General features: G+C 55.9%; 2 protein-coding genes and 1 pseudogene across 2 annotated transcripts in view; 1 reads left to right on the plus strand and 2 right to left on the minus strand.

Moving 5' to 3' along the window:
- The window catches only part of LOC140681480 (uncharacterized), a 1,248,316-nt gene that overhangs the window by 820,256 nt on the left and 401,371 nt on the right, over window positions 1–26,689 (minus strand).
- Window positions 1–26,689, plus strand: part of LOC140681450 (uncharacterized) — an 86,732-nt gene that overhangs the window by 33,526 nt on the left and 26,517 nt on the right. The window lies entirely within an intron of this gene.
- On the minus strand, window positions 18,725–20,566 carry LOC140681452 (olfactory receptor 14J1-like; annotated as a pseudogene).

The following is a 26,689-nucleotide window of genomic DNA, read 5'->3' on the forward strand; positions in this document are numbered from 1 at the left end:
ATGTTCCCCTTGCTTCTGCAGTGTCACAATGGCCCCGTGCTTCCATGAGGCCTTGCAGTGTCACAATGGCTTCGTGGTTCCACAGAGCCCTGATGTGTCACAATGGCCCCTGGGCTCCGTGTGCCCTCGCTGTGTCACAGCGGCTCCTCTGTGACACTGCGGGCTGCACAAGGTCACCATGGACCCTTGGTTCCTTGGGGCCTCAATGTTCACAATGGTCTCCTTGATTCCATGAGGCAGCACAGTGTCACAATGGCCCCTTGGTTCCATGAAGTTCTGTAGTGCCACCATGGTGTCCTTGGACCTGCATTGTCACAACTGACCCACGGTTCCATGAGGTTCTGTAGTGTCACTGTAGCAGTCAGAGGCCCTGCAAGGCCTCCCTGGCGGTCACTCACCTAAGATAAGAAATGCCTAAGTCACGGTGACTGGACCAAAGAAGCCCCTCTTCCACATTCAGACCCTTCTTATCTCTCTGTAAGGCTATTGGTGTATTCTCCTCAAACCTGGCAACTGGACAATTTCCGACACACCCCAGTACCCCATATAAACGCCCATTTCTATCCAGTTTGGCAGAAGAACTGTCACTGCATCCCTTCAGAGGAGCTGGCAATGAAGGACATCGCTGTGGAACCGCATACAGCCTTTTCCTCTCTCTATCCCTGTGTGTCTGCCAGAGGCACTTGTGAGCTCAGAGCGAAATCACCAAGAGCTGAACTCACAGAGCTGAAATCACCCCAGAGGTGCTCGCTAAGTTGCCTGTGGCTGGGAGCTGAGCCGAGGGACCCAGACAGGCTGAGCCTGACAGCGCAGCGCTATCCGGACACCCACGGCAGCGGCAGCCCGGGGGTCAGATGGACCCCTGGGACCCCAGGCTGCATTAACCAGGAGTGACTGGGATCACAGAGGAACCATAAAGGAAGTTACTGCAGTAATACTGGGACTATCTGGGAGTGACTGGAATCATACTGGGAGTGACTGGAATCATACTGGGTGACTTGGAGTGACTGGGACCTTACTGGGGGCAAATGGTTCCATAATGAGAGCGACTGGGTTCATACTGGGATCATACTGGGAAGGACTGGAACCATACTGGGAGTGCCTGAAACTATTATAGGAGTGAATGGGAACACCTGGGATCATGCTGGGATCATGCTGGGATCACACAGGGAGTGACCAGGATGATACTGGGATCACACTGAGTGTAACTGGAAGTGACTGGGACCATACTGGGGTGACTGGGAGCCACAGGGCCCATGCTGGGAGTGGCCTGGGGGGAACTGGGGGAACTGGCCCAGCTGGGGCTCAGGGTTGTTCTCCCCCAGGGCTGCCCCAGGTCCTGCTGCCACCCCTGGTCCCAGAGAGCTGAGGGACAGGGCACAGCCAGGGAACATGTCCTGGCTGAGGGACAGGGGACAGGGACAGGGCACAGCCAAGGGACAGGGACATGGACAGGGCACAGCTGAGCGACAGGGCACAGCTGAGGGACAGGGCACAGCCAGGGAACACGGCCTGGCCGAGGGACACTGAGCCCCAGCACTTTGGGCTGTTGCCCTTGGGCTCCCAGCACAGGCCCAGGGGCAGAATCCCCTCCAGAAACTGCTGTTTGCTTTCAGCTCTGCTCTGGAACATTCCCCAGGAGCCCCTGCAGTGGCTGCAGCCCAGCCGGGTGCCCGGGGCCACCAAAGCCGCTCCGGCAGTGCCCTCCTGCCCCGGGCAGGGCACGGAACACCCAAGGAAAGGCTCCTGCTGGGCTCAGGGCAGGGACAGGGCACTCCCCTGGTGCTGCCACGGGCACGACAGAACCGGCCAGGGCAAAGGATTGGGATCAATGTCCCATGGAATCCCAGCAGGGATTACTTCTCATTGCACTGCTCTCATTGGATTGGTCATCAATTCCAATCATTTCCCCATGGAATTCCCATGGCAGTGGGTTAGGGAGTAGGTCCATCCATGGAATTCTCACCTGACTGGGATGAGAGTGAGATCTGGCCATGGAAATTCCATGGCAATTCCTGCATTCCCAAGTCGCCCCTTCCTGAATCCCCCATTCCCATAGGAATTGCCCTTCCCCTCCTACACCCACCTTTGTGCTCCAGAGCCTCCCGACCATATCTGATGTATTTTGGGGGCCTTTCCACACAGGTGTGTCCCAGGTAATGCTTCATCTGCTCCACCATGATCCCTTTGTGTTCCCAGCACCTCTGGGATATCCAGACGGCACCGCTGGACACTGCAAAGCTCCTGGATCCCAGCAGAAAGGAGATGAAATCCCAGCCCTCATAGCCGTACTGGTGGGATCCATGGATGCTCCACTGGACAGGAGGTCACAGCTGGAAACCCCCTGCACTGTGTGGAGACCTGGGAACGAGGAGAGAACAGACCCATGGAGTCGTGTCCCAGCCCCAGGGAGCCCCTTGGAGCTCCCTGGATTCCCATCCCAGCCCCACAGATCGCCCCATCCCCAGAGATCCCATCCCAGCCCCTCAGAGTCCTCCATTCCCACAGATCCCAGCCCAGCCCCCGGCTCCCCCCACTCCCCCTGCTCTGGTTGTACCGGCCCCGTCTCCAGGTCACTGTCGGCCACGGGCCGGTTCCTGTCCTTGAGCTGGGTCTGGCTGTCCCAAAATCCCAGCTCTGGCTGTCCCAATATCCCAGCTCTGGCTGTCCCAAAATTCCAGCTCTGGCTGTCCCAATATCCCAGCTCTGGCTATCCCAGTATCCTGACCCTGGCTATCCCAATATCCCAGCTCTGGCTATCCCAGTATCCCAGCTCTGGTTATCCCAATATCCCAGCTCTGGCTATCCCAATATCCCAGCTCTGGCTGTCCCAATATCCCAGCTCAGCTCCCACCCCCATCCCCGGTGTCTGTGCCTCCATCCAGCCCCGCTCGCTGCCGCAGCGCTCGCAGAGGGTCCCGTCCACGTCCCCCACAATCAAGGACTGGGGGACCCCCGGGCCGGGCTCTGACAGCGCCACTTCCAGGAACTGCAGGGAGTGGAGAATTGGGGGGACACAGAGATTTGGGGGAACTGAGGGGGCTGAAAGTGAGAGTTTGGGGATCCAGGGGGGTCCACAGGCCAAGGAAAAGGGGGACATGAAGAGATGGCAGAGCTGGGAAGGAGGTTCAGGGGCTGAGAGCCAAGGAAAGGGGGTGCAGGGACTGGGAGAGCTGGGATGGAGTGTCCAGGGAATCCTGTGCCCAGGAAAGGGGGTGCCAGGGCTCCTGAACCTGAGGAAAGGAGGAGCTGGGAGCTGGGAAAGGCAGGAATGGGGGCCCAGGGGTCCCAGGTCAGGGAAAAGGGTGGGGCTGGGGGCTGGGAGAGGTGTGGGATGGGAACAGGTTGTGCTGGTGCCGGATAAGGGGGTGCAGGGGGGTCTCAGTGCCGGGCAAAGGGGTAAAAGGGTGTCTTGGTTCTCAGGAATGGGGTTGCAGGGGGGGCTCAGGGTCACGGAAATGGGGGGGCAGGGATGGAGAGGTAGAAGGGAGTTCCAGGGGTCCTTGAGCCCAGGAAAGGGGAGTCCAGGGTTTCCCAAAAAGGGGTACCAGGGTGGGAACACCCGGGGTGTTTGGGAAGGGGAAGTTCAGAGGGTCTCTGGTCTTGCACAAAGGTGGGGCTGGGGGCTGGGAAAGGCAGGAATGGGGGTCCAAGGTGTTCCAAGGCGTTCCAGGATCAGGCACACGGGAAATCTAGAGGCTGGGAGCAGGGAAAAGGGGAGCAGAGGGCCCTGATGTCCGGAAATGGGGGATTCAGGGGGGTCCCTGTGCAGGATAAGGGGAGCAGGGGGGGTCCCGGTGCCGGCAATGGCGATTCAGGGTCCCGGTGCCCGGGGTCCCACTCCCCCCTCGCCCGCCAGGAGCGCCCCCAGCCCCAGCGCTGGAGCCACCGCGCTGCTCCTCCTCACTCCCAGTATGATCCCAGTATGATCCCAGTAGGATCAGTCACCCAGGAGCTGCTCCCAGTATGATCCCAGTACAGCCCAGTCACTCCTGGCATCCCCCCACCCCTCTCTGCGTTCCGACCTGTCCCGGCTCCATCCCCGCCCCTCCCGCGGCTGCGGGGAGGAGGAGGAGGAGGGAGGAAGAGGCGGAGCGGCAGCGGGAGCAGCAGGAGGAGCGGGGAGGATGAACCGCGGGGCTCCGGCTCCGCCTGAGCTCGCAGCACCCCGGGAGCGTCGCCCCCATCCCGCAGGTGCCCGGGCAGGGGGAGCTGGCCCCAAATATCCCGGGGCTCCCTGGGTTTGGGGTTTTTGGGGGGATGTTTGGAGCTGGCGGGGCTCCAAGGCCGAGCCGCAGCTGCCCTCGGGGGGACATCGGGGGTGCCCGGGAGGTGTTTTTGGGGGGTCCCGGTGCGGGTGGCGGCAGAGCCCCGGCGGGGCCGGGGGGATGCGGGTCCCCCCGCGGTGCGGGTTGGGCTTCCCGGCCGGGCCCTCCGAGCTCTGCCGGGGCCGCGTGGGGACCGCGCGGGAGCGGCGGGAGCGGCGGGGGGACCCCGGATTTGGGGAGCCCCGGGAGAGCCGCGGCTTCCCTGGGCGGGAGCGCAGAGAGAGGAGAGCCCCAGGAGCCCCAGCAGGGACCCCGAGAGGGGGGACCCCTGGCAGTGCCGGCACCCGGCAATGGGGGTGCTGGGGCTGGAGGGGCGGCATGGCCGGGAAAGGGGTTCGGGGGTACCGGGGCCGCCAGGGGCTGCTCCCAGCAGGTGCCCAGTTCCTACCCCTGTGTGCTTCCAGTTTCCTGGGCACTCCCAGGATGAGCCCAGTCAGTCCCAGTATCACCCTGGTCACTTCCCCTCACTCCCTGCAGGATCCCTGTTTCTCCCAGTATGAGCCCAGTCATTCTCAGTCATTCCCCATTATGACGCTATTTGCCCTCAGCAAGTCCCAGTTGCTCCCACTTTTCTCCAGTGTGTTCCCACTTCTCCCAGTTGCTGCTAGTATAGTCCCAGTCACTCCCAGTATGATCCCAATATGAGTCCAGTATGATCCCAGTCTGCCCCAGCAGGGCCCCAGTCACTCACACTTGCCCCCAGCATGGTCCCAGTTGCCCCCAGCACATTCCCAGTGGCTCCCAGTGTGGTCCCAGTCACCACCTGCATGTTCTTAGGTACTCCCAGTACATCCCAGTTACCTGGAACATTCCCAGAGTCTTTGCCAGGCACTCCCAGTTACCTCAGCATGGTTCAGCTGCCCCCAGTTTTATCCCAGTCACTGCCAGTACATCCCAGTTGTCACCTGCATGACTCCTGTCATTCCCAGTTGCTCCCAGTTGCTCTCAGGGTGTGTGCATTTGGCTCCCAGCATGGGCCTGGCAGCTCCCAGTAACCCCCAGTCAGGGTCCCTTGGCACCCACTGTAATCCCAGTATGATCCCAGTCACTCCCAGTATGATGCCAGTGCCCCCAGTGTGATCCCAGCTGCTCCCTGTCAATGCCAACATGACCCCAGTAACCACCAGTATGATCCTTATGACTCCCAGTCTCTCCCAGTATATCCCAGTCACTCCCAGCATGCTCCCAGTCCCTCCCACTTCCTCCCAGTTACTTTCAGCATGATTCCAGTTGCTCACAGCCACTCCCAGTCAATCCCAGTATGATTCCAGTCACCCTCCATGGACCTGGCTCCTCCCAGCATGGACCTGGCTGCTCCCACTGTGATCCCAGTATGATCCCAGTTGCTGCCAGAATGGCTGCAGTTGTTCCCAGTTCCTCCCAGTATGATCCCAGGTGTCCCTAGAATAGTCCCAGTCCCACTCAGCATGGTCTCACTCACTCCCAGCTGTCCCCAGCATGGTCCCAGCTGTTCCCAGTGTGGTTCCAGTCCCCCCAGTATGGTCACAGACACTCCCAGTATATTCCAGTTGGCCCAGTAAGGTTCTGGTGACCTCAGAATGACCGCAGTCTTTCCCAGTTACTCCCAGTTGCTTCCAGCATGATTCCAGTTTCTGGCAGTTGCCCAAAGTGTGGTCCCAGTCGCTCCCAGTATGAACCCAGTTTCCCCATTTCTGGTCTCAGTCCCCTCAGCACGGTTCCAGTACCTTCCAGTTGGTCCCAGTTGCTTCCAATGTGTCCAGATTTTCCTCCCAACATGGGCCCAGTAGCTCCCAGTGACCCCCAGCCAGGATCCATTCACACCTGCTGGAATCCCAGTGGCTCCCAGGATGAACCCAGCTGCACCCAGTCCCCCCCAGTATGGTTCCAGTCACTCCCAGCATGATTCCAGCCCTGCCCAGAATGACTCCCTGTCACTCCCAGTGTGGGCCCAGTTGCTCCCAGTCACCTCCAGCATGGTTCCAGTCCCAGCCAGCACACTTCCAGTCATTCCCAGTATGATGCCAGCCGGTTCCAGTAGGATCCCAGTATGAATCCAGCATGAGCACAGCTGCTCCCATTATCATCCACTGTGGTTCCAGTTGCTCCCATTTACCCCCACTGTGGTTTCAGTCTCTCCCAGTGTATCCCAGTTGCTCCCACCATGTTCCCAGTCACTCCAGTTGTCCTCAATTGCTTCCAGCCTGATCCCAGTTGCTCCAAGTAAGATCCAGTAGGATCCCAGTTGCCCCCAGCATGCTTTCAGTTGCTTCCTGTTCTCCCCAGTGTGATCCCAGTTGCCCCCAGTTGTCCCTTGTATCAACCCCACCACTCCCCATATGATCCCAGTCGCTCCCAGCATGGTCCCAGTCATGCCCAGTTGTCCCTGGTGTAGACCCACTCACTTCCACTCGCTCTCAGTTCTCCCCAGCATGGTCCCCGTTGTTCCCAGTGTGTTCCCAGTCACCCCAGTAAGGTTACAGACATCCCCAGTAAATCCCAGTTGCCTTCAGCATCTCTGTGGTCATTCCCAGACACTCCCAGTGATCCCAGTAAGGTGCTTGTTATCCCAGTATGATCTCAGTCATGCCCAGTATGTCCCAGTTGTCTCCAGCCTGCATCCAGTCATTCCCAATTCCTCCAGTTTGCTTGCAGCATGATCCCAGTTTTTCTCAGTTGCTCCCAGTAGCCCAAAGTGGGATCCCAGTTGCTCCCTTTCATCACCAGTATGAGCCCAGTAACCTCCAGTATGATCCTTGTCACATGCCAGCACTCCCAGTATGGTCCCAGTATAATCCCAGTAACTTCCAATCACTCGCAGTATGGTCCCAGTTGCCTCCAGCTACATCAACCCAGTTAATCCCAGTATGATGCCATTTGCTCCCAGAGTGCTCCAAGTTGCTCCCAGTCACCCCCAGTACAGGGATGCTGTGCATGGTGTGTTCCCAGTCACTCTCAGACACTCCCAGTATTAGTCCAGTCCCTCCCAGTATGATCCAGAGATGATGCCAGTGTGCTCCCAGTCAGTGCCAATATGAACCAGTTGTGCTCCACATGGTTCCAGTTGCCCCTTTCACCCTCACTGTCCCTCCCAGTCTCTCACAGTGTCCCCCAGTTCCTTCCAGCATATTCCCACTCACTCCCAGTTCCTTCCAGCGCGATCCCATTTGCTCACAACCGCTCCCAGTCAGCCTCAGTGTCGTGGCACTCACTGCCAGTATGATCCCAGTCACCTCCAGCATGATCCCAGTATAAGCCCAGTCGTTTCCAGTCATCCCCAGCAGGCACCCAGTGACTCCCAGTTCCTCCCAGTTGCTCCTAGCATGATCCCAGTTGCTCACAGCTGCTCCCAGTCACCCTCATCATGCTCCCAGTCACTCCCAGTATATCCCATTTGCCCCCAGCATGGTCTCAGTTGGCCCCCGTAGGCTCCTACTCTGTGTCAGTATGATCCCAGTACGATCCCAGTCTCCCTCGGGGTGACTGCAGTCTGCCCTGGCATGGGCCCAGCTGCTCCCAGTATGATTCCAGTACAATCCCAGTACAAACCAGTCCTTCCCAGTGCTGCCACTCCTGGCATCCCCGAGCCCTCTGTGCGTTCCCCCCTCCTGATCTCCTGAGAGGAGCCCCAAGGGCCGGCAGTGCCCAGGCAGGGTCCCCAGGCAGCCCCAGTTTGGATGTGCAGCCCCCAGTTTCCCCAGTTTGCCTCTCCTTTGGCCCGGGCCGGGATGAGGGTGACTGGGAGCAGCTGTGAGCAACTGGGATCATGCTAGGAGCAACTGGGAGGAACTGGGAGTCACTGGGTGCCTGCTGGGGATGACTGGAAACGACTGGGCTTAGACTGGGATCATGCTGGAGGTGACTGGGATCATACTGGCAGTGAGTGCCACGACACTGAGGCTGACTGGGAGCAGTTGTGAGCAAATGGGATCGCGCTGGAAGGAACTGGGAGTGAGTGGGAATATGCTGGAAGGAACGGGGGGACACTGTGAGAGACTGGGAGGGACAGTGAGGGTGAAAGGGGCAACTGGAACCGTGTGGAGCACAACTGGTTCATATTGGCACTGACTGGGAGCACACTGGCATCATCTCTGGATCATACTGGGAGGGACTGGACTAATACTGGGAGTGTCTGAGAGTGACTGGGAACACACCATGCACAGCATCCCTGTACTGGGGGTGACTGGGAGCAACTTGGAGCACTCTGGGAGCAAATGGCATCATACTGGGATTAACTGGGTTGATGTAGCTGGAGGCAACTGGGACCATACTGCGAGTGATTGGAAGTTACTGGGATTATACTGGGACCATACTGGGAGTGCTGGCATGTGACAAGGATCATACTGGAGGTTACTGGGCTCATACTGGTGATGAAAGGGAGCAACTGGGATCCCACTTTGGGCTACTGGGAGCAACTGAGAAAAACTGGGATCATGCTGCAAGCAAACTGGAGGAATTGGGAATGACTGGATGCAGGCTGGAGACAACTGGGACATACTGGGCATGACTGAGATCATACTGGGATAAGAAGCACCTTACTGGGATCACTGGGAGTGTCTGGGAATGACCACAGAGATGCTGAAGGCAACTGGGATTTACTGGGGATGTCTGTAACCTTACTGGGGTGACTGGGAACACCCTGGGAACAACGGGGACCATGCTGGGGAGAACTGAGAGCGAGTGGAAGTGAGTGGGTCTACACCGGGGACAACTGGGCATGACTGGGACCATGCTGGGAGCAACTGGGATCATATGGGGAGTGATGGGGTTGATACAAGGGACAACTGGGGGCAACTGGGATCACACTGGGGAGAACAGGAAGCAACTGAAAGCATGCTGGGGGCAACTGGGATCCTACTGGATCTTACTTGGAGTAACTGGGATCAGGCTGGAAGCAATTGAGGACAACTGGAGTGACTGGGAACATGGTGGGAGCAACTGGGATACACTGGGAGAGACTGAAACCACAGTGGGGGTAAATGGGAGCAACTGGAACCACAGTGGATGATAATGGGAGCAGCTGTGCCCATGCTGGATTCATACTGGGATCCTACTGGAACTGGCTGGCATCATACTGGGAATGACTGGAAGTGTGCTGGCTGGGACTGGAACCATGCTGGAGGTGACTGGGAGCAACTGGGCCCACCCTGGGAGTGACAGGGAGTCATTCTGGGCAGGGCTGGAATCATACTGGGAGTGACTGGAACCATACTGGGGGGGGGCTGGGTGCAGCTGGGACCATCCTGGGAGCCACTGGGATTCCAGCAGGTGTGAATGGATCCTGGCTGGGGGTCACTGGGAGCTACTGGGCCCATGTTGGGAGGAAAATCTGGACACATTGGAAGCAACTGGGACCAACTGGAAGGTACTGGAACCGTGCTGAGGGGACTGAGACCACAAATGGGGAAACTGGGTTAATACTGGGAGCGACTGGGACCACACTTTGGGCAACTGCCAGAAACTGGGATCATGCTGGAGGCAACTGGGAGTAACTGGGAAAGACTGCGATCATTCTGAGGTCACCAGAACCTTACTGGGCCAACTGGAATATACTGGGAGTGTCTGTGACCATACTGGGGGGACTGGAAGCACACTGGGAACAGCTGGGACCATGCTGGGGACAGCTGAGAGTGAGTGGGACCATGCTGAGAGGGACTGGGACTATTCTAGGGACACCTGGGATCATACTGGGAGGAACTGGGAACAACTGCAACTATTCTGGCAGCAACTGGGATCATACTGGGATCACAGTGGGAGCAGCCGGGTCCATGCTGGGTGAGACTGGGAGGAGCCAGGTCCATGGAGGGTGACTGGAATCATACTGGGATTGACTGGGAGTGGCTGTGAACAACTGGAATCATGCTGAAAGTAACTGGGAGGAAGTGGGAGGGACTGGGATATACTGGGAGAGACTGGGAGTCATAGGGATCATACTGGTGGTTACTGGGGTCATGTTGGCATTGACAGGGAGCAGCTGGGATCACACTGGGGGGCACTGGCATCATACTGGGAGTGACTGGGATCATACTGGGATTACAGTGGGTGCCAAGGGACCCTGACTGGGGGTTACTGGGAGCTGCCAGGCCCATGCTGGGAGCCAAATGCACACACCCTGAGAGCAACTGGGAGCAACTGGGAATGACAGGAGTCATGCAGGTGACAACTGGGATGTACTGGCAGTGACTGGGATAAAACTGGGGGCAGCTGAACCATGCTGAGGTAACTGGGAGTGCCTGGCAAAGACTCTGGGAATGTTCCAGGCAACTGGGATGTACTGGGAGTACCTAAGAACATGCAGGTGGTGACTGGGACCACACTGGGAGCCACTGGGAATGTACTGGGGGCAACGGGGACCATGCTGGGGGCAAGTGTGAGTGACTGGGGCCCTGCTGGGGCAGACTGGGATCATACTGGACTCATATTGGGATCATACTGGGAGTGACTGGGACTATACTAGGAGCAACTGGGAGAAGTGGGAACACACCGGAGAAAAGTGGGAGCAACTGGGACTTGCTGAGGGCAAATAGCGTCATAATGGGGAATGACTGAGAATGACTGGGCTCATACTGGGAGAAACAGGGATCCTGCAGGGAGTGAGGGGAAGTGACCAGGGTGATACTGGGACTGACTGGGCTCATCCTGGGAGTGCCCAGGAAACTGGAAGCACACAGGGGTAGGAACTGGGCACCTGCTGGGAGCAGCCCCTGGCGGCCCCGGTACCCCCGAACCCCTTTCCCGGCCATGCCGCCCCTCCAGCCCCAGCACCCCCATTGCCGGGTGCCGGCACTGCCAGGGGTCCCCCCTCTCGGGGTCCCCGCTGGGGCTCCTGGGGCTCTCCTCTCTCTGCGCTCCCGCCCAGGGAAGCCGCGGCTCTCCCGGGGCTCCCCAAATCCGGGGTCCCCCCGCCGCTCCCGCCGCTCCCGCGCGGTCCCCACGCGGCCCCGGCAGAGCTCGGAGGGCCCGGCCGGGAAGCCCAACCCGCACCGCGGGGGGACCCGCATCCCCCCGGCCCCGCCGGGGCTCTGCCGCCACCCGCACCGGGACCCCCCAAAAACACCTCCCGGGGACCCCCGATGTCCCCCCGAGGGCAGCTGCGGCTCGGCCTTGGAGCCCCGCCAGCTCCAAACATCCCCCCAAAAACCCCAAACCCAGGGAGCCCCGGGATATTTGGGGCCAGCTCCCCCTGCCCGGGCACCTGCGGGATGGGGGCGACGCTCCCGGGGTGCTGCGAGTTCAGGCGGAGCCGGAGCCCCGCGGTTCATCCTCCCCGCTCCTCCTGCTGCTCCCGCTGCCGCTCCGCCTCTTCCTCCCTCCTCCTCCTCCTCCCCGCAGCCGCGGGAGGGGCGGGGATGGAGCCGGGACAGGTCGGAACGCAGAGAGGGGTGGGGGGATGCCAGGAGTGACTGGGCTGTACTGGGATCATACTGGGAGCAGCTCCTGGGTGACTGATCCTACTGGGATCATACTGGGATCATACTGGGAGTGAGGAGGAGCAGCGCGGTGGCTCCAGCGCTGGGGCTGGGGGCGCTCCTGGCGGGCGAGGGGGAAGTGGGACCCCGGCACCGGGACCCTGAATCGCCATTGCCGGCACCGGGACCCCCCTGCTCCCCTTATCCTGCACAGGGACCCCCCTGAATCCCCCATTTCCGGACATCAGGGCCCTCTGCTCCCCTTTTCCCTGCTCCCAGCCTCTAGATTTCCCGTGTGTCTGATCCTGGAACGCCTTGGAACACCTTGGACCCCCATTCCTGCCTTTCCCAGCCCCCAGCCCCACCTTTGTGCAAAGCTAGAGACCCTCTGAACTCCCCCTTCCCGAACACCCCGGGTGTCCCCACCCTGGTATCCCTTTTTGGGAAACCCTGGACTCCCCTTTCCTGGGCTCAAGGACCCCTGGAACTCCCTTCTACCTCTCCATCCCTGCCCCCCCATTTCCGTGACCCTGAGACCCTCCTGCGCCCCCATTCCTGAGAACCAAGACACCATTTTACCCCTTTGCCCGGCACTGAGACCCCCCTGCACCCCCTTATCCGGCACCAACTCAACATGTTCCCATCCCACACCTCTCCCAACCCCCAGCCCCACTCTTTTCCCTACCTGGGACCCCTGGGCCCCCATTCCTGCCTTTCCCAGCCCCCAGCCCCTCCTTTCCTCATGTTCAGGAGCCCTGGCACCCCCTTTCCTTTCCAGGATTCTCTGGACACCCCATCCCAGCTCTCCCAGTCCCTGCACCCCCTTTCCTTGGCTCTCAGCCCCTGAACCTCCTTCCCAGCTCTGCCATCTCTTCATGTCCCCCTTTTCCTTGGCCTGTGGACCCCCTGGATCCCCAAACTCTCACTTTCAGCCCCCTCAGCTCCCCCAAATCTCCATGTCCCCCCAGTTTTCCACTCCCTGCAGTTCCTGGAAGTGGCGCTGTCAGAGCCCGGCCCAGGAGTCCCCCAGTCCTTGATTGTGGGGGACGTGGACGGGACCCCCTGCGAGCGCTGCGGCAGCGAGCGGGGCCGGATGGAGGCACAGACACCGGGGATGGGGGCGGGAGCTGAGCTGGGATATTGGGATAGCCAGAGCTGGAATATTGGGATAGGCAGAGCTGGGATATTGGGATAGGCAGAGCTGGGATATTGGGATAGCCAGAGCTGGGATATTGGGACAGCCAGAGCTGGGATATTGGGATAGCCAGAGATGGGATATTGGGACAGCCAGAGCTGGGATATTGGGATAGCCAGAGCTGGGATATTGGGATAGCCAGAGCTGGGATATTGGGATAGCCAGAGCTGGGACATTGGGATAACCAGAGCTGGGATTTTGGGACAGCCAGAGCTGGGATATTGGGATAGCCAGAGCTGGGATATTGGGATAGCCAGAGCTGGGACATTGGGACAGCCAGAGCTGGGGCATTGGGACAGCCAGAGCTGGGATATTGGGATAGCCAGAGCTGGGATATTGGGACAGCCAGAGCTGGGATATTGGGATAGCCAGAGCTGGGATATTGGGATAGCCAGAGCTGGGATATTGGGATATCCAGACCCTGCTCAAGGACAGGAACCGGCCCGTGGCTGACAGTGACCTGGAGACGGGGCCGGCACAACCAGAGCAGGGGCAGTGGGGGGAGCCGGGGGCTGGGCTGGGATCTGTGGGAATGGAGGACTCTCAGGGGCTGGGATGGGATCTCTGGGGATTGGGGGGATCTGTGGGGCTGGGATGGGAATCCAGGGAGCTCCAAGGGGCTCCCAGGGGCTGGGACACGACTCCATGGGTCTGTTCTCTCCTCGTTCCCAGGTCTCCACACAGTGCAGGGGGTTTCCAGCTGTGACCTCCTGTCCAATGGAGCATCCATGGATCTCACCAGTACGGCTACGAGGGCTGGGATTTCATCTCCTTCCAGCTGGGATCTGGGAGCTTTGCAGTGTCCAACACTGCCGTCTGGATATCCCAGAGGTGCTGGGAATCCAGAGGGGTCATGGTGGAGCAGATGAAGCATTACCTGGGACACACCTGTGTGGAAAGGCCCCCAAAATATATCAGATATGGTTGGGAGGCTCTGGAGCACAAAGGTGGGTGTGGGAAGGGAAGGGCAATTCCTATGGGAATGGGGGATTCAGAAATGGGGGACTTGGGAATGCAGGAATTGCCATGGAATTTCCATGGCCAGATCTCACTCTCATCCCGGTCAGCTGAGAATTTCATGGATGGATCTCCCCCCTAATCCACTGCCATGGGAATTCCATGGGGAAATGATTGGAATTGATAACCAATCCAATGAGAGCAGTGCAATGAGAAGTAATCCCTGCTGGGATTCCGTGGGACATTGATCCCAATCCTTTGCCCAGGCCAGCTCTGCTGTGCCCGTGGCAGCACCAAGGGAGTGCCCTGTCCCTGCCCTGAGCCCAGCACGAGCTTTTCCTTGGGTGTTCCGTGCCCTGCCCGGGGCAGGAGGGCACTGCCAGAGCGGCTTTGGTGGCCCCGGGCACTCGGCTGGGCTGCAGCCACTGCAGGGGCTCCTGGGGAATGTTCCAGAGCAGAGCTGAAAGCAAACAACAGTTTCTGGAGGGGATTCTGCCCCTGGGGCTGTGCTGGGAGCCCAAGGGCAACAGCCCAAAGTGCTGGGGCTCAGTGTCCCTCGGCCAGGCTGTGTTCCCTGGCTGTGCCCTGTCCCTGTGCCCTGTCCCTCGGCTGTGCCCTGTCCCTGTCCCCTGTCCCTCAGCCAGGACATGTTCCCTGGCTGTGCCCTGTCCCTCAGCTGTCCCCTGTCCCTCAGCTGTGCCCTGTCCCTCAGCTCTGTGGGGCCAGGTGTGGCAGCAGGACCTGGGGCAGCCCTGGGGGAGAACAACCCTGAGCCCCAGCTGGGCCAGTTCCCCCAGTTCCCCCCAGGCCACTCCCAGCTTGGGCCCTGTGGCTCCCAGTCACCCCAGTATGGTCCCAGTCACTTCCAGTTACACTCAGTGTGATCCCAGTATCATCCTGGTCACTCCCAGTGTGATCCCAGTATGATCCCAGCATGTTCCCAGGTGTTCCCATTCATCCCTATAATAGTTTCAGGCACTCCCAGTATGGTTCCAGTCCATTCCAGTATGATCCCAGTATGAACCCAGTCACTCTCATTATGGTACCATTTGCTCCCAGTAAGGTCCCAGTCACTCCAAGTCAGCCAGTATGATTCCAGTCACTCCCAGTATGATTCCAGTCACTCCCAGATAGTCCCAGTATTATTGCAGTAACTTCCTTTATGGTTCCTCTGTGATCCAGTCACTCCAGGTTAATGCAGCCTGGGGTCCCAGGGGTCCATCTGACCCCCGGGCTGCCGCTGCCGTGGGTGTCCGGATAGCGCTGCGCTGTCAGGCTCAGCCTGTCTGGGTCCCTCGGCTCAGCTCCCAGCCACAGGCAACTTAGCGAGCACCTCTGGAGTGATTTCAGCTCTGTGAGTTCAGTTCTCAGTGATTTCGCTCTGTGCTCACAAGTGCCTCTGGCAGACACACAGGGATAGAGAGAGGAAAAGGCTGTATGCGGTTCCACAGCGATGTCCTTTATTGCCAGCTCCTCTGAAGGGATGCAGTGACAGTTCTTCTGCTGAACTGGGTAGAAATGGGTGTTTATATGGGGTACTGGGGTGTTGGAAATTGTCCAGTTGCCAGGTTTGAGGAGAATACAACCGATAGCCTTACAGAGAGATAAGAAGGGTCTGAATGCAGAAGAGGGGCTTCTTTGGTCCAGTCACTGTGACTTAGGCATTTCTTATCTTAGGTGAGTGACCACCAGGGAGGCCTTGCAGGGCCTCTGACTGCTACAGTGGCACTGCAGAACATCATGGAACCGTGGGTCAGTTGTGACAATGCAGGTCCAAGGTCACCATGGTGGCACTACAGAACCACAGGGAACCAAGGGGCCATTGTGACACTGTGCTGCCTCATGGAATCAAGGAGACCATTGTGAACTCGGTGACCCCAAGGAACCAAGGGTCCATGGTGACCTTGTGCAGCCGCAGTGTCACAGAGGAGCCGCTGTGACACAGCGAGGGCACACGGAGCCCAGGGGCCATTGTGACACATCAGGGCTTTGTGGAACCACGAAGCCATTGTGACACTGCAAGGCCTCATGGAAGCACGGGGCCATTGTGACACTGCAGAAGCAAGGGGAACATTGTGACACTCCAGGGCCTCATGGAGCCAAGGAGACCATTGTGACACTGTGGGGTCCCATGGAACCAAGGGAACATGGAACAGGTCTGGCTGGCTGGGCCTCCTGGGGACTACCTGACAGGTCTGGCTGACCTTGGCATGTCGAGGGCTGCTTCTCATCTGCCCCTGAAGCACTGGGGCTCTGGGCTTTCCTTCCTATGGGAGAGAACTGTCCTTCTCCTCCAGGGAACCAGGGCCAAAACTGGGATTTCTTCTCCAAATTTCCTTATGTAAAAGGATTGTTTCCAGATGAAATCTGCCAGGAGAGACAGGTCTGGCTGCCTTGACCACCCAAGGGTCACATCTTATCTGCCTTTGAAACACTGAAACCGTGTGCTTTTCTTTCTTATGGGAAAAAAACATCCATCTCCACCAGGCACCCATGGCCAAAACTGAGGATCTGCCTCCAGAATTCCCTATATCCAAGGATAGCTCCCAGACAGAAGCTGCCAGCACTGAGAAGTCTGGCTGGCCTTGGCTTCCTGAGGGCTGGCACTCATCTTCCTCTGAAACACCGGGGCTCTGTTCTTTTCTTCCTAATGTAAATAATTCTTCCTATCCAGGAACCCACAGCCAAAATTGAGATTCCACCTCCAAAATGCCCTGTGTCCAAGGATAGACCCTAGACGAAAGGTGTCAGGAGAGACAGGTCTGGCTGGCTTGGCCTAAGGGTGCCCACCTCTCATCTTCTTCCAGAACACTTGGACTTGCACTTCTCTTTCCTATAGGAAAAAATCATTCATCCTGTCATGGCCAAAACTGGGATTCCACCTCCAAAACTCCCTACATCCGAGGATTAATGCTTTGAGAAATGTTTTTTGTTGATTTAATGACCTATTAAACCTTTTCCCAAAGTTTCTCTTATCTTCTATGTTGCCAGAAAGGATGTTTTATTGTTTTGAGCTCCTGAGAATCTCTTGTTGGTATTTCTCCAGTGCATCCAACTCAGAGGACAGAACCAATTGTAATTCCTTTTAAATGTCCCATTGAGAGAGCTTTTTAGGGGATGGGGGTCAGGGCTTGTGTGTCCTGCTTGGCACAGCCCAGGCAGGGCTTTCACAGCCCCATCCCACACTCCATTTCCCAGCTGGAGCCGCTGGTGCCTCTGAGTTCTGCTGCCCCAGCCCCAGGGACGCTCTCCTTGTCTGCCCATTCCCCCAGGGTCTCTGGGCAGGGATGGCCTCAGTGGGGGCTGCTGACATCCTCAGCAACTTGGAGGCTGCTGCTGAATTTTACTGCTCCAGAGGCTTGTGCAGCCTTCAGCTCTTCAGTGCAGGAATTCAGTGCCCCAGGGCTCGTTAACATTCAGAACACCTTAACAAGCCAAGCCCTGGGAATCATTTAAGTTTTCAAATCTCTTGTGGTTGATTACACTATATTTAAAAGGAGAGTGAGAAAAGATTTCTTCAGGTCCTGTTTAGTTTTTTTTACTCCTAATAAATTGATGTGTGAAATCTCCAGTTGACACTGAATCCAAGTGCCTCCTCATGCAGTTGGAATATATATGAAAATCAAGACCCTTTATGGCTGACAATCCATCAGACTCTGTCCCTGCCCCCACCCCACCATTTCCCCCATCCAAGCCCTGGCACTCAGAGCAGCTGAGGAATGGAGTCACATCCAGGGGCATCCCCAGAACTGGAGACTTTGGCCCGGCCATTTACATCTCTTTATTGCTGATCTGGACAAGGGGATAGAGGGCAGCCTGGGTCAGTTCCCAGGTGACACCAAGCTGGTGGGAGTGTGGCTGTGCTGGAGGGCAGGAAGCTCTGCAGAGGGCAGCAACAAATCTTCTACACTGGAATTAGGAAGGGCAGACTTTGGCCTTTTTAGGATTCTGATTTGAGGAGTACTGAATCAGGTACTGATATTTTAAACAAAAGCTGCCCTTAAAAAGGAAGGGGTTTAGGAAGGATGAACATATTTCAAGAAAGCTGTCTTAATTGGGAAGGAGCTGCCTATCCCAGTGTGGCAAAAGATGGGCTAGTGATGAAAATTACTGTCCTGGCTGCCCATACAGCTTTCCTGGGAACTCAGAGGAAAAAAGGAGTGGCAACACGGGAAGTGTTTTACAATGCCCTTAGGCTATGCAGAAAGACAATTAGAGAGGTGAAAGCTCAAATAGAACTTAACCTGTTGATTTCTGTAAAAAAAAAAAAAAAAAGTTTTACATAAAATTTTGTAGCAAAGGCAGGGAGAAGGAGAATCTCTATTCTTTATTGGATGCAGTGGAGAATACAACTAAAGATAAAGGGGTCACAAGCTCAGCTCCTACACAGGGAACTAAAGATAAAGTAACTAAAGACAAGTAAAAGGCTAAACGATTTTACACCTTGTTTGTCTCAATTTTCAACAAGTACACAGGTTGTCCTCAGTACAAGTGTTCTCCTGAGCTGGTAGATGGGGACAGGGAGCAGAACAGCCCCCTGTGATCCAGGAGGAAGCAGTTGGTGATGAGCTGAAGCACTCAGATTCTCACAGGTGTATGGGATGGAATCTAGCCTAGGGGGATGAGGGAGCAGGTGGATGAGCTCCCCAAGCTGCTCCCCATCATTTACCATCAGTCCTGGCTCACCAGGGAGGTCCCAGAGCACCGGAGGTGCCAGTGTGAGCCCATCCCCAAGAAGGGCTGGAAGGAGGAGCTGGGGAGCTCCAGGCCTGTCAGGCTGAGCACGGTGCCTGGCAAGGTTATGGAACAGATCACCTTGAGTGCCACCACAGGGCACCCACGGGATGGCCGAGGGGTCAGAGCCAGTCAGCGTGGATTTCAGTATCTACACTGATGATCTGGATTAGGGGACTGAGTCCACCATCATCAAATTTGCAGATGACACCAAACTGGGTGTGAGTATGGATCTGCTGGATGGGTAGGAGGGCTCTGCATGGAGACCTGGACAGGCTGGATCCAACAAGGTGAGGTTTTACAAGGCCAAGTGACACTGCACTGAACCAGGAGGTCAGTGTTACTCTCTGGGGCTTCGTGAACAACAAAGACCACTATGACATGAGGGCACCTTGTATAACCAAGAGGCCATTGCAACAATGCGAGTACTTGTTGAATGAAGGAAGCAATTTTGGGAACGGAGTGCTCCTTGGGACCAAGAGGCCATTGTGACACCATGGAACCAAGGAGACCATTGCTGCACTGTGACACCTCATGGAACCAAGGATCCACTGTGACACTGCAGGGCCCTGGGGGACCAAGGGGCCATTGTGACACTGCAGGGCCCAAGGATCCAAGGGACTTTGTGACACCAAGGGGTCCCATGGAACCAAAGAGACATTGTGAGTCTGGGAGGCCTCATGGAATCATGGAGACCATTGGGACACTCTGGGGCTTCATGCAACCCTGGTGACACCAAGTTCTCTGGGAATGTTGATCTGCTGGAGGGTAGGAGGGCTCTGCACAGGGCCCTGGAAATGCTGGATCCAGGGCCCAAACCCAACAAGGTGAGGTTTAACAAGTCCAAGTGCCGGGTCCTGCACTTTGGCCACAACAACCCCTGCAGCGCTACAGGCTGGGGACAGAGTGGCTGGACAGCAGCCAGGCAGAAAGGGACCTGCAGGGACTGATGGACAGCAGGCTGGACATGAGCCAGCCGTGTGCCCAGGTGGCCAAGAAGGCCAATGGCTCCTGGCCTGGATCAGGAATGGTGTGGCCAGCAGGAGCAGAGCTGCTGTGCCAGCCCTGATCTGTTCCCAGCTCTGCACACAGACATTGCTGCTGCAGCTCCAGAGAAGGCAACAAAAGGGCATCTCTGCAGAAAACTTTGCTGGGACATCCTTTAGTTCCTTTAAAGTCACTGAGAGTGCAGGCCCTCATTGACAAAGTCTGTGGGTACAGGAAAGGTGGAGTGAAACAAAATGAGAAATGGCACAAGGAATGGCATTTATTTGTGGACAACATTAAATGTAAAACAAAGACTTCCAAGATGAAACCAAAAAGAAGTATCAAATATGACTTTTATTCGAAGTAATTTGGAGAAATTGGCCAGCAGTTTAATGTTTCTGAAAGCATCCAGTCATCAGTGCCCACACTGCAGCCTTGAGCTCCTGGTTCCTCAGGCTGTAGATGAGGGGGTTCAGGGCTGGAGGCACCACCGAGTACAGAACTGACAGGGGCAGATCCAGGGATGGGGAGGAGATGGAAGGGCGCTTCAGGTAGGCAAATATTACAGTGCTGACAAACAGGGAGAGCACGGCCAGGTGAGGGAGGCAGGTGGAAAAGGCTTTGTGCCGTCCCTGCTCAGAGGGGATCTTCAGCACAGCCCTGAAGATCTGCACATACGAGAAAACCATGAACACAAAACAACCAAATACCAAACAGGCACTAACAGCAATGAGCCCAAGTTCCCTGAGATAGGATTTGGAGCAGGAGAGTTTCAGGATCTGGGGGATTTCACAGAAGAACTAACCCAGGACATTGCCATGGCACAGGGGCAGGGAAAATGTATTGGCTGTTTGCAGCAGAGCATTGAGAAAGCCACTGGCCCAGGCAGCTGCTGCCATGTGGGCACAAGCTCTGCTGCCCAGGAGGGTCCCGTAGTGCAGGGGTTTGCAGATGGACACATAGCGGTCGTAGCACATGATGGTCAGGATGGAAAGCTCTGTTCCAAGGAAGAAGATAAGCAGAAAAAGCTGTGCAGCACATCCTGCGTAGGAGATGTTCCTGGTGTCCCAGAAGGAATTGTGCAGGGCTGTGGGGACAGTGGTGCAGATGGAGCCCAGGTCGCTGAGGGCCAGGTGGAGCAGGAAGAAGAACATGGGCGTGTGCAGGTGGTGGCCGCAGGCTACGGCGCTGATGATGAGGCCATTGCCCAGGAGGGCAGCCAGGGAGATGCCCAGGAAGAGGCAGAAGTGCAGGAGCTGCAGCTGCCGCGTGTCTGCCAGTGCCAGCAGGAGGAAGTGGCTGATGGAGCTGCTGTTGGACATTTGCTGTGGCTGCACATGGGCACCTGGTCATGGAAAAAGGACAGTGAAGAGTTAGAGGAGATACCTGTAACCAAAATCAAAGCCATTTCCCACACACCCTCCTCTGGAGCACACTCAGACACAATTTTGTGTTTAAGAGTTATGTGGTTTTTGTTATAAGCTCCGCAATATTTTTCCTAGTAGTCTTGGATATCAAAATCTTTGTATTTCTGCTTCCCCCAGGGAGAACAGAGTAATTTCTCTTAGGCAAAGTGCTGAGAGAAATATGAGGGGAGATGGTCTGTCATTCTGACCTGTTCAGAGTTTCTCTGGGCTCTAACCTTTCTCAGGTGGAGGGTGATCACCTTCCCACGCTTCCCCTAAAATGTTACTAGGTACTGCTGTGAGCAGATGGATCCACCACAGCTCAGCCCCACATTTGGAGCCAAGGACTCACCTTGCTCATTTCACCAACCCAGCAGCATTTTCAGTGTAACAACACCTCTGCCTTTCCCCATCAATCTTATAAATCAGAGATGATCTAGGACAGGTTTGCTCCCTGGATTGAAGCTCCCAGCTTAGACTGAAATCTCAGAGAGACTTCCATGTGTCCTTCTGATGGCACTGGATGAAGGGAGATGCAGCTCCTTCCCTGGCTGCACTGCCAGCATTGCCCAGAGCCGGGCACTGGGGACAGCTGTGTCACCCTGAGCCAGCTGTGCCCCCTGCCAGAGCCCCCAGTGCCGGGCAGCTGCTCCCAGCCCTGTGCTCTGCAGAGGGAACTGGGCCCGGGGCTGCAGAGCTGCCCCACGGCTCTGCTGCAGCTCTGCCTGCACAGGAGGGGCTGCACGCCTTGGAGCCCCGGCCCTGAGGGCAGAGGCTTGGCTGGGGGACAGGAGGGAGGGGGCTTGTGCAGAGGGAGGGGCTGCACTGGAGGGGATCCTCTGGACATCTCTAAACTCTCCCTGCCTCAGCATTTCTGGGTTTTGTTTTCTCTCCTTCCCTGATCTTCTCTCTGCTTCCTGGAGATTTTCCTCCTCCAGGTGTTTCCCTGTGCCTGATCTCTCTGTGCCAGCACTCCCAGACCTCAAATCTCTGTGCACTCTCCTTGGCCTGACAGAACCCTGCCTGTTTGCAGGGCACTGGCTGGGGCAGGTTCTGTTTGCAGCTTGGAGCAAGGACAGCTCAGACTGAGCCTGATGGCTCCAGCAAAGGTGGTGCTGCTGCTGTCCATGGGCAGAGTGGCTGAAAGAACATTAGGGATCGCCTGTGAATCTACTGAGCACTAAAACTAACAGTTCAGATGTCTCAGGCACTTGTCAAAATTCATAATCAACAGTTAATATTTATCCCTCCCTCCCTGTCATTCTCCAGTAGAAGGAAACTGAATACAAAATCTCTGGAAATATCATTTTTATCAAATCCTTGTCTTGGAAATATTTTATGACTGGTGAGAACCCTTCAGTATTTCAGAGCTTCATCAAAATTTCACCTCCCCTGCACCAGAAATGCTCAGAGTTGTACTCACAGGGTCTGTGGGCATTGGGATGTTCCAGCTTCAGGAGATCTCTCCAGGAGCTGCAGCTGCATTGTCCTGCAGCCAGAGGTTCCTGTGCCAAGGGCTGGCAGTGATTCTGCCCCAGGCACTTCTCAGCCCCTTCCCAGCCCTGACTGATTGAAGCTCTCTGTGCCTCTGTGCTGTGCCCGGGCTGGCTGCAGGCAGTGCCCCAGCCCTGCTGGGCTGGGAGAAGAGCTGCTCAGCAAGAGAAATGTGCTTTTGAAGCTCTGCTTGGTTACCAGGATCACCCTCTGTGCCAGGAGCCCGGCCCAGCTCAGCAGCACAGACACAGCACAAGGACTTTAATGACCCTCTGGGGCTTTGTGCTCAGGCCCTGAACATCAGGCCCTGAGAGGGAGCTGAAGAAACCTCTCCAGAATTCCAAGTCAGAATCCAACTCCAAAGATTCTTGGACTTTTAATGGGTCCCACTGAGGGACACGACTGAGAAAGTGTCCCCAGGCCCCAGGCAGAGCAGAGAACTGGAGGCACTGATGACAGGTGGGGACAAAGAGAAGCCAAGTCTTGGTGCCCTGGGCACAGCAGGGTCTGTGCCACCAAGGGCTGTGAGGAGACACCTTGTCCTGAGGCCCTGGGGCCTCCTGGCACAGCCCCAGCCAGGCTGGGCACTGTCACCCCCTGGTCCTGCCCTCAGCATCCCCCCTAGCCCACATCCCAGTGGCCTCAAGGATCTGCTGGAAGGAGTCCCTGGGGAGCCTTGGTCAGGAATGGCCCTGGGGGCTCCTTCATGCTCCCAGGGACTGCAGGTTCTGCAAAGGACTTTGGGCTTTGCTTTTGCCTTGGAGTCTCTGAGAGCTTTGTTCAATCATGGCCTCCAATTATCTGCTGTAATTAGTCCCTGGAGAGGCTTTGTCAGTAACAACACTCAGCGGGGCTCATTAATGCTTCAAGGTACTTCAGTTCTTTTAAGGTACTTGGTGTTTCCCTTTTAAACCAGACTCTGTGTGAGGTTTGTGCAATCATGGCCCCAATTATCTGCCTTAACGAGTCCCTTGAGAGCTTTGTGCTGACACTCAGTGGAGCTCATTAATACTTTTAGATACTCAACTTTTATATGGTACTTTGGATTTTCCTTTGCACACTGAGAGTTTTTTGTGCCATTTTGAATCTCTGAGAGGATTTTGTGCCATCCTGGTCTCCAGTTCTCTCCTCCAAAGAGTCCATAAGGAGCCTTTGTTGGGGATGGACCTCAGTGGAACCCATTAATGCATTGAGACATTTTGGGTGTTTGCTCTTGAGTTTAACTCCTGGAAAGTTTTGTGCAAACTCCTCTCAGGCCCTGATGTTCCAGGGCTCAACTCCAAATGCACCACGCGGCTCATTGGGATCAAGCAAGTCCTAACAAACCATGGCTCTGCCTTGATTTCCCTCTGCTCTCGTGCAGTTCATCAGGAAGTTTCTGTAGTGGTTTTGGTTCACCATTTTGAGATTTCTTGGGCAATGCATCAATTAGTGTGGTGGGTTCAGTGCTGTCTAATTACCAGTGCACTCACTAGAATATACTTACTCATTTCCTGCTGTGAGGTAGGATAAGGAGAAAGGAAAAGTGGGATCAAAACTTTAAAAGAGCATTATGAAAAGTTTATTAGCAGTAACTAAAAGAAAAAGTAATAAGAATCAGCACAAAACTTTCAGAACACTCTTCTTCTTGCCACAACTTTTTCTTCCTTATTGACAACGTAAGGAGACAAAACCTAAAATTTTCAGCCAGTCTACCACCTCTAGAATAGTCCTTCTTCACTTCACTTAGGGAGAGGAGTCTATTTTTCTTGCTATGGAGACTTCTCCATAAGGAAACAGTTCTCTTGTGGTTCTCAAGTTCCATGAATAGCAGCCACTCGGAAAAAGTGTAATAGTGAAATCCCTGCCATTTTTTCACAGCTTTTCTCACAGCTGTGTGTCATGGGCCATGCCAACTTCTGGGGTATTAGTTTAAAGATGAGCTGTTCAAGACCAGAGGTTCTCTTCAACTGCTTCTGAAATCATCTCTGGGAACAGAGGTCTTCTTCTCTCCCTGAGGGCACAGGGTCTCATCACTCTGCTCTCTTTCTCTGTTCAAACTTCTCATGGGATCTCAGCTACTTCAACATTTGCTTACTTTTACATGGAGGCCTTTGCTGAAACAAGTCATCTCCCCATACTTTTCAATGCCTTATAGGGAAAAAGAGAGTCTGATGTATCAATGAAATCCTTCTCCATAGCTTTACCAGAGGATTTCAGCCCCAAGATCAAGGCATCCCCTCATCCCTCCCATCTGGGACTCAACTTCCTCTTCATTGACCTCGGTGTCTTCTGTGTGCCTGCCCTGTGTCCTTTTCTCTCACTGGAGGGAGGATGGCAGCACTGGCAGAGTCAATATCTGCCCGGGGCTGCAGATGGTTCCGTGAGCCCGGCCGGGCTCAGTGGCCAATTCTAATTTTGGCCATGGTTCCTGGACATGAAGACCAGTTCTTTTCCATAGGAATGAAGGAACAGAGCCCCACTGTTTTAGGGGCAGATGAGAGGTGACCACCAGAGGACAAGGCCAGCCAGAGCTGACAGATTCTGTTCTTAGAGATACCCTTGAATATAGGAAATTTTTTAGGCAGAGTGTCAGTTTTGGCAAGGGGCATCAGAAAAGACAGATGGTTCTTTTCCATACAAAGGAGAGCACGGAGCCCCATTGCTCCAGGAGCTGATGAGAGGCAGCCATTGACATCCCAAGATCAGCCAGACCTGTCAGGTGGTCCCTGGCAGGCCAAGCCAGCCAGACCTATTCCATGTTCCCTTTGTTCCATGGGGCCCCACAGTGTCACAATGGTCCCTTGCTTCCAGGAGGCCCTGAGGTGTCACAATGCCCCCTTGGTGACACCAGGCCCTGAAGGGTCGGAATGGTCTCCATGGTTCCATCAGGCGCCACAGAGTCATAATGGTCTCTGGGTCCATGAAGCCCCGCGGTGTCACCATGGCCCCTTGGTTCCATGGGCTCCAGTGGTGCCACAATGATCCCCTTGGTTCCATGAGGTGCCCACAGTGTCACAGTGATCTCCATGGGAAGGGAAGAACCGAGCCCCAGTGTGGCAGGGGCAGCCACCAGAGGCCAAGGCCAGCCAGACTTGATGGTACTGGCAGATTTTGTCTGGGAGCAACCGTTGGATATAGGGAATTTTAGAGGTGGAATCCCACTTTCAGACATGGACACCCGGAGTTGAATGATGTTTTTTTTTTTCCAAAGGAAGGAAAGCACAGAACACCGGTGTTTGAGGGGTGTAATTTCTGTAGTTTTCCCCCCTCCACGCAGCCCCCTCTAGGATCCGACCAGCTCAGAGATATGGGGCTGTGAGGGGAGGAATACCAGGAGAGGGAAAAGTATTCAAAAGAGGCTCTTACCCAGGGAAGTTGGAACAGCTCTCTTTATTCTGTGGTGTCCATGGAGAGTGGGGCAAAAGAGGAAGAGCAGGAAGTTTCAGGGGTCTATATAGGTTTTGGACAGGGTGGGCTCTCCTGGCTCCCCGCCAACCCCGTTGGGGCAGGGAGGAGGATCCAGGGGTTATCATGATCAGAGCCACAGAGGCCCTAGGAAAGGGGGGACAAAAGGGTGTCCAGGAGCTCACCGTAACACCTCCCCCTTATTTGTTAAACAAGGTTGCAGGAATTCACTGGGCTTAATTTAACCCTGAGTATGGGTTTCCCACCACCCCATGTTGGTGGCGTAGTCAGGCCTCCTCAGGTTAGCCAACTCTATGTGGTTGACCTCTGAGGTAGAAGGTATGAGGCCCTTGATAGCTTTGAAAATTAGGTGACGCAGGATCCCGAACGCTAGGGTTACAAAGAACAGAATAACAAGGACTAACAAAATTGATCTAACAACAGATGTCCACCACCCCGTGAATCCCCATCCCTGGAACAGTTCTGTAAACCAATCTTCAGACTCTTGCTTCACTTGTCCAATCAGGCTGTTCATGCTTCGAAGGGCAGCATGGACGTTTGGAGCTTTTGAAGTCAGGTCCATGCAACAAAGTCCTTCAAATTCCTTGCATTCATGTCCATGCAGTAGCAAAAGGAAATCTATTGCAGCACGATTCTGCAGCGTGGCCTGTCTGGTAATTTCCTCGTCTTCTAGGAGGGAGCTGATGGCAGCAGATGTTAAGTTCGCCTGTTTGACTACCCAGCACTCTAGGTGGCCCAATTCACCTAGAGCTTTGGCTGCTGCGACCCACGGAAGAAACAGGGACACAGCAA

This window comes from Taeniopygia guttata, chromosome 36, assembly GCF_048771995.1.
Source record: "Taeniopygia guttata chromosome 36, bTaeGut7.mat, whole genome shotgun sequence".
In the NCBI taxonomy this organism is placed as follows: Eukaryota; Metazoa; Chordata; class Aves; order Passeriformes; family Estrildidae; genus Taeniopygia; species Taeniopygia guttata.